We start from the raw sequence: 7750 nt of genomic DNA on the forward strand, positions 1-7750 counted from the left end.
TGAACTGTGGGATCAGCAGGGACACCCCTGAACTGTGGGATCAGCAGGGACACCCCTGAACTGTCCTGGGGATCAGCAGGGACACCCCTGAACTGGGGATCAACAGGGACACCCCTGTCCTGGGGATCAGCAGAGACATCCCTGAACTGTGGGATCAGCAGGGACATCCCTGAACTATGGGATCAGCAGGGACACCCCTGAACTGGGGATCAGCAGGGACACCCCTGAACTGTGGGATCAGCAGGGACGCCCCTGAACTGTGGGATCAGCAGGGACATCCCTGTCCTGGGGATCAGGATGTCCATCCCTCTCTGGGTGCTCAGAATGTCCATCCCTGTCTGGGGGGCTCAAGTCCAGCATCACCAGGCAGGCCAAGGAGGGATTGTCCCACTCTGCACCAGGCTGGGGTGGCCTCACCTCCAGCACTGGGGCAGCTCTGGGCACCAGGATGTAAAAAACCTCCAAAGCTGCTGCACTGATCAACCCTATGGGTCCTTTCCAACTCGGGATATTCCATAATTCCRTGGTTCTGTGATTCTAACCGTGCACTGGGCACTGTCTGCGTGGGCTGCCTAGCAGGATGATGCCTCTGAATATATTTCTCTAATGTAGTCAACTGATAGCTTATTAATTTATCTTGTTAGAAAACAAGTTGAAAAAAAAATTGCTGCATCTGACTGGAGAGCATGCACGGCTTGTACACACATCATCTGACAGTGATACAGCACAGCTAAAGAGCTGGTAATCATTGTGCCTTTAAATTCCAGTTCTCAATGTCAGTTATTTTGTGCAGGACATCCTGTACAATTAATGATTCTATTTCTTCTAAAATCTAAGAAAAAAATTATCATCCTCGCAATTTTTCAAGGTTTGGTTTTTTTTTGGCTTTTTTTTTTTCCATTTTTCTGTGTTTTGTCTAAAGAAATCACATTGGATTTGATAGAATGAAGTTCTGCCAGGAATATTCTTTCTGTGTGTATCAGCCACATCTACCACAAGTTTGTGAGTAGCCCAGGGAGATGTAAAGGAGAGTGATGTCTCTGAAATCTCTCTGCTGCCCCTCCTGCACTGATGAACACCAGGCACTCAGGCGTATCCAGCACAAAGATCTTTCTCCATTGAATGCCCCCAGCCTGAGATAGCCAATCTTGCCCAGTGTGTGCCTCAAGTATTTCAGATTTTCATTTTTGTCCCCTGTGCTCTTCCAGGCACCAAGAGTTGGGAGCTGCTTCTCTCTCCACACAAAGCCACCATTAAAGGGATTTTTACATCTGTACATGGATAGCCATGATCCAAGAGACCGACTGCTCTCAAGTTCAGTAAACAGTGATAAATTGTGCACAGGCTAGCAAAATAATGGCAAAATTATGAAATTTTATCCATAAATCACATGCTTTCACTGCAGTCACATCTATCTGCTACTGAAAAAAAAAAAAAAAGCACTGCAGCTTTAATGGAGTAAAAAAGTTATAAAAAGAAATATGTTCGCTTCACTATTTAAAGTCCACAAGATTATAATTCTTTATTATTGATTTTATCAGGAGATAGAAACATAACTGACTTTGGAGTTTGTCAGATGAGTCACAACTAAAAACATCAGATGATTCACACAATAATCAATCACAAAACAAGAAAACAATCTCCATTATTAAACTTGTTAAAAATAGAGATGGCACCTCTTTACTATAAATCTGCCACAAGGTTTAAAATTTCATTGATCACTCAGTGCAATCTTTTTTAAATCCTATGTATAGTATGGCATCATTTCACTTGAGCCCAGATAATTATTTGAAGAGTCTGCTGGTATTTTTTTTCCTGTGTTTTCCAATCATACAAATGAAGCATTGAAAAGCATTTTTAGTTCCCTGTACAAGTAAGTCAGGGGTCATAAATCCCACTCRGAGAAGTGATGCCTAAAAAGGACAGGCAGGAACCTCAGCCAWCTATTTATCTTTAATTCTCACCTCAATAGATAATCTAACAAACTTCTGTGGCAAAAATTGGTGCTGTTTAGAATATGTCTATATATAACTCCTGTGAGAAATCATGAGAATGCATTTCTGTTGCTTGGTCATTTGATGATTTTGGTTATTTGTTGTGTACATTTGGTGATTTTTTTTAGCTTTTAAGAAAAAACCCAACCCTACAAATCTTCTGTCGATTCCACAGAGGAGATGTGTTGCTGTTTGCCTTCCATTTTTCAAAATCAGGAGGTAGATTAACACAGATGCTTAATGCATCAAACAATGTCAGAGTTTTTTCCAAGTGAAATATTGCGGGTGTTAAAAAATAGTGAAAAACATGCTCAGACTRTGCTGCCATGGTGTCAAATCCCACCAGGAGAAAAACATGTTCCATCTGAAAATCCAATGTGCTGTTCCTACTAATTTAATCAACAAAGGAAGCAAAAGTACACATTTTAAAAAGAAACAAATGGGAATTTGCACATGGACCAGGCCTCTTCGGCCTCTGTCCAGGTTATACGAYACAAAGCAATGCTTCACAGAAGCATTTCATACAATTTACCACAGCTGAATGGCTCTTTCCTAGGAGTATTGGTGAAAATTACATATGTTCTGGATCTGCAGAGCCCTTAATCCATGGAAAATGCTTTCATTTCCATAAGACCTAGTCAGAGAAAGCCTCATCTTTCTCCATTTTCCACTGCTGCYGTGTAGGAATGTGCAAGGAGCCCTCACTAAACTGTTTAGCATCTAGATGAACTCATTTCCATGGAAARCAGTTCCTGCAATGCTCTCCCGTGTAGAAACCTCTGAGAGGTTCTCTGGAGTTGTTTCTGCTTTTAGGGATGTATTGATTACTCCAACTCTCCTGGCTTTCCTAAGCRTCTCCTTGGAGAGGGGTGGCCTTCTGCAGCACCTCAGAATCCAGTAGGTGCTCCATTGCTGCCTGCTCTGCATCCTGCACTAAGCACTGAGACCTGTCCTRAAGGGTCCAAGACACTGTCCCAGTTTCAAGAACGGACCCACACGATGCTCAAATGAGTGAGCTTGAACTTCCCTCTGATTTTTCAAGTCAGTTATTTCAATGCTGGTACAGACTTCTGCAAATAAGGTCATGGAGCAGACAACGTGTGCTGGGACCTCAAACTGGGTGAGCCCCAGTGGGGGCAGCAGGGAGGGGAGGGGAGGGGGGGATTGTGTCCCTGTGCCCTGTGCCCAGGTGAGAGCCCACGGGCAGAGCTGCCCCAGCCCTGGGGCCAGCACAGGGAGGAGCTGGAGCTGCTGCAGAGAGCCCAGAGGAGGCTCCAGGATGAGCAGAGGGATGGAGCAGCTGTGCTGGGAGGAAAGGCTGGGAGAGCTGGGATTGTTCAGCCTGGAGAGGAGAAGCTTTGGGCTGAGCTCAGGGTGGCCTTTTGGGGCCTGAAGGAGCCAAAGGAAAGATGGAGAGAGACAATGGCCAAGGGCTGCAGGGACAGGAGCCAGGGAATGGCTTCCCAGTGCCAGAGGGCAGGGCCAGATGGGAGATTGGGAAGGAATTGTTCCCTGTTTGGGTGGGCAGGCCCTGGCACAGGGTGCCCAGAGAAGCTGTGGCTGCCCCTGGATCCCTGGCAGTGCCCAAGGCCAGGCTGGACATTGGGGCTGGGAGCAGCCTGRGACAGTGGGAGCTGTCCCTGCCATGGYAGGGGTGGSAATGGRTGGGCTTTAAGGTCCCTTCCAACCCAGACCATTCCATGATTCTATAATTTTTTCTGGTGCCACACATAAAGTACACAGGACTATATTATAGGCCTAGATATTCTCCTTTTTGATTTGATAATGCAATTTGGCATTGTTTTAAAGAGATAATTGGACTGCACTGCTTGTAGTAGAACACAGTATTTGACAGTTTTGACTCAAGAATACCAGAAACAAAGAATTTAAAAACAACATTGATAAATAACACCCCTATATCCCAGGAGTTATATATGTTTACACACTTAAAACATGGATCTAGGGACCTTTAAAACTTCTAATAATATAAAAAGTAATAATAATTATGGTTACAACTATGCAACAAAACCAAGGTTAGAAAAGTATTCCCTGAATGTTTGAAGCTTCTGATCACACAGTGAAAAGAGAGATTATTTTTCTTTCATTGCAGTGATTCATGCCATTAAATGAATATTGCTCCTGTACCATTTCAGTATCTGTTCTGTTGAAAAGTTAACTGATAAAGGCTGTACAGGAGAATTGCAAAATAAAGAGGCAAACAAATGAGGCAAAGAAGCTGGAGAACCTAATTGATTAATTATTAATATCAGGAGTCTTCAGGTCAAGCTCAAAAAAAGCAAACAAACCTTTTGGCTGATAAAGATGAAGGAGCAAAGCACAGGATTCAGACACTCCCTGACTTCCTCCCACAATGGGCTAAAACACGAGGCTGCCATGCCAGATTCTGTTCTCATRCCATAAATCCAAAATAACACCACTGGCTTCCTCGGATTTCACATTGACTTCAGGAGAGTTACTTTGAATTTACATCACTGAGGGATCAGGATCAAACTGCTGAGAGGATATTAAAAGGAGATTAAACATGATCTTAAACAGTGATTCCCCTGAGATCCAAGGATTTTCAATTTGCAAGATTTTACAACTGTCTGAGACTTGGATAAATTTCAAATGCAGTTGCTGATAAGAGCATTTGCAGCTGCCAAAAGAACCCATTTTAAGGACCTGGGAGTTGGCAGAGAGGCTGAACATCATGGGAGAGTGTCACAGAACAAGGGAGGCCGTGAGGGAAAGGAGATCCAAGGCCATTTCTGGGAGCACAGGGGCACTCTTGGATTAATTTCACTCTGATATTGGATGGATTTATGCTCTGGTCACTTATTCAGTAGTACTTTGAGTGTATATTTAAAGCAGAKATCAGATTTTGCTATCAAGATCCAAATTCAGCTGTCTTGACTCCTGTTCAAGATAGACTCGTGCTGAGATAACTCAGAAAACTTTGAAAYCCTTTGGTCTGATTGGTTTGCTTTTTCCCAGGCACAGGATTAATATTTAGCATTTTCATGTCTGAATGTGGATTTCAGCCTTGACACCTCATCTTGCTTTTCCTTCATTCATTAAACAGGATTGCTGCAGAATTTAATGGAAAAACTAATTTTTGTCTGGAGGCCTGTGCTCTTGGGTGTCTGCAGCTGTAATTTGCAGGAAACTCTCAGAGCACCAGTGAGAGTGCCACAATCCAATCTGCAATTCTTGAAACAGAGGACTGTTTTCATTTCACTCAAATTAATTTCTCATCTGGCATAAGAAGACACAATATCCATCTTCTGATACTTTGAAAGTCATAGGCTCAGCTGATAAATTTTCCTGCATAAATGAGAATCCCAAAGAACTGATAAATAAACAATGGATTCTGCTTTGGTGCCGATCTCCAGGTAAGATTTACAAGAAGAAATTAATGCCACACTCCCAAACTGTGTGTGCAATCCTGAGCATTGTGTGTCCTTTKCATTTTGCACTTGTACAAACTGACTGGAAATAAAGCTGTGCAAACCTACAGATGCTTTTTGAGCACAACTATAATGGTTCTGTGCACCAAAGGATTGAATAAAACACACACAAAGCAGCCATACAAATTTTTTTGTACCTTTAACCCCGAAAATCAAGCGCTGTAAACCATCCTCTTCAGGGATGTGCTGTAGTAACTAAAGTATGCAGATCTTAAAGATACCAAGAGAATAATTTCAAGTAATCTAAACTACATGCAGACATTATACATTAAACATGAAACATTAATTTGAAGAAGTCTCCAAATTCTACTGCCCTTAAATTTGACTGAGGAAAATCCTTAAATAAAGCATCTTCTCTAATTCACAAGTGWTTTTTTTATTGTTTGTGTTTTATGATGCAACAGTGACCTAGTTCACATTTTATACAATTATGTAGCACTTTTCCTGAGATAAAACAGAACTGAAATATGCATGAAAGTAAAATATTCTAATTTTATTGCCCAGAGCAATTACAGCCTGAAATCAGACAAAAAGGGGGCAGAGCCTCTTATATAAAACAAAGAAAGTATTCAGATGTCAATATAACTTCATTCTCTAGAAACAAATCTGCCACTAGGAAATACAAACTGGGATTTTTCATTCATTATAATAAAAATCCCAATAAGTGTACCCTGAAGCATGTCCCACATGACATTCCTGAAAAGTCCATTAAATACCATTATTTCTGCTTTTTTTTTTGTAGTTCTATCCATGTCCGCAATTTCACCTCCCTGTCCTAAATCAAACAGTGCTCRTGGCACCCAATGTCTCACCTTTCAAAGCATTTGGTGCTGCAGCTTTTCCAATTAAAGCTCCAATTAACAACAGGAATATTTCTTTTCAGCACAAAATATTCAGTGCCTTKTGTAATTTGGGCCTGAATTTGCATGTCTTTTTATCAGCTACTGTTTAAATTGTTCATTTCCATAATAGACTTACTTAAAGTTTTCTTTGTTGCCAGTCAAAATATTAAACTGAATTTTCAACAACAAATTATTGGTAAATTGACATTAAATCCACTGTGCAAACGGGATTGAGACAAATGGAGAAGGGAAGCACCATAGAAAAGTCAAAACGTTGTTTACGTATGTTTTAAACAAAATGTGTGAAAATGTTACTTATAAATGTAAACCAAAATGAAATGTAACTAAAATTAAACTTTTCAAAGCTAAACATTTAAAACCCTCTTTGAGTAGAATAGAGCATTTAGTCCAATTGTAAATACATTTTGAGAGTTTCAAACAGAATTCAAACAGAAAAAAAAAGTTTAAATTGTTTCATTAAGTGAACAAAATGGAAAAAAAAYCAGTTCCCAGTTCAAATAAGGTTTATGGAACACCTATAAATGTTGGTATCAAGTAATATGATAATGACATGCACAGAAATATTCCATTGAACTTGTAAATTATGAAGTTCGCTGGTTTGATAAAAAAGTACTTCCATGACCTTTGGTCCCCAGGATCTTATGGATAGGTTCTCATGCTAATGTATCCAGCATAAATATATTTTTATAATTTACATATTCCCAGAAAAAAAAAAGAACAGCCTATTTTTACCATACATACATCCATACATATTAAATAACTAAAAGGAAATGAAATGTGAAAAGGCAGCAGATAAAATGTGTAAAAGCAAACATTTATAAAGATATGATCAAATCTGAGCACAAATGTCAACTTATTCATGGTGCAGGCTGCAAGGCATCCGAGGATTGATGAGGATGGCAAAGTGAGGGTCTAGCAAAAGCAGTGCCATGTTCAAGATAATGAGGTCATCACACCTCTGTGCCTCTTTGGAATGGAATTAACAGGAAAGACTCATTGAGGGTCAAAATGCTGCACTGCAATCCAAGTCCTTGAAAGAACCTCTTTGGAGAGCCATGGCAAAGAGAGGAGGTGAATAACCCATTGGTATAAACTGCTATATAACAAGAAAATTGTAGAAATGTATAAAAATAAGAGTAAATATGAGAATTAAGTGTTGTTTATAACTACATTATACGGTTCTTGCACAAAACAAAAGCACTGCATTGATGGGTAATATTCATGAGGTACACTCACAAAAAAATGAATTGRTTAATCTGTAAAAAATAGACCTTTCCCCAATGACAGAAATGGACATTTCCGGGGCAAAACTCAGAAAAGCCATTAAACACAGGGATGACCTAAGCTGGTGTCTTAGATCTGGGAAGGGATGTTATCTCAGTGCATAAAAGAGAAACTGAAGAGGGGGAGTTTAAATGGGATATTG

Source organism: Malurus melanocephalus, unplaced genomic scaffold (assembly GCF_030028575.1).
Source record: "Malurus melanocephalus ecotype Western Australia unplaced genomic scaffold, MMel_1.1 scaffold_176, whole genome shotgun sequence".
NCBI lineage: Eukaryota > Metazoa > Chordata > Aves > Passeriformes > Maluridae > Malurus > Malurus melanocephalus.